Below are 520 nucleotides of genomic sequence, written 5' to 3' on the forward strand. Positions count from 1 at the left end.
AATTATAAGAGGTGAGTGTGAGATGTCACCAATGGTGATTTCAGAAGTTAATGACCATTTACATGAATTAAATATCAGAGATAGAAAAAGCAAATACATGAATCAGAAAAAAAGATCGATGTGTCTAATATTCCTTGATAAAGCATCATGTGGGGGCAGGCTCAGTCAGTTCTTGTCCCAGGTCACCTCCTTCTTGCCATCCTTCCCAGAAAAAGAAAAGGGGCCCTTCAGGAACATACCAGTCTCTCCCTCTGTGTGAATACAGGTTGCAAATGGAAGCTAATATTTATACAACTTGCAAGCCTTATGAATGGGAGATTTGTAATTCTCATTCAAATCTGTTTAAACAATTTAGTTATTAAATTAAGCATATAGAGCCACAAGCCAATATATCAAATTTAACCATCCACATCCCATCAGCTCACCCCTCACCCAGATCAGGGTTCCCCTCCTCCCACTACATGTATTTCTGTCTGTGGTTCTGTCTCTGTCTCCTGCTCCCTTTCTCTCCACTGTGGTC

Source organism: Myotis brandtii, unplaced genomic scaffold (genome assembly GCF_000412655.1).
Source record: "Myotis brandtii unplaced genomic scaffold, ASM41265v1 scaffold5208, whole genome shotgun sequence".
Taxonomy (NCBI): Eukaryota; Metazoa; Chordata; class Mammalia; order Chiroptera; family Vespertilionidae; genus Myotis; species Myotis brandtii.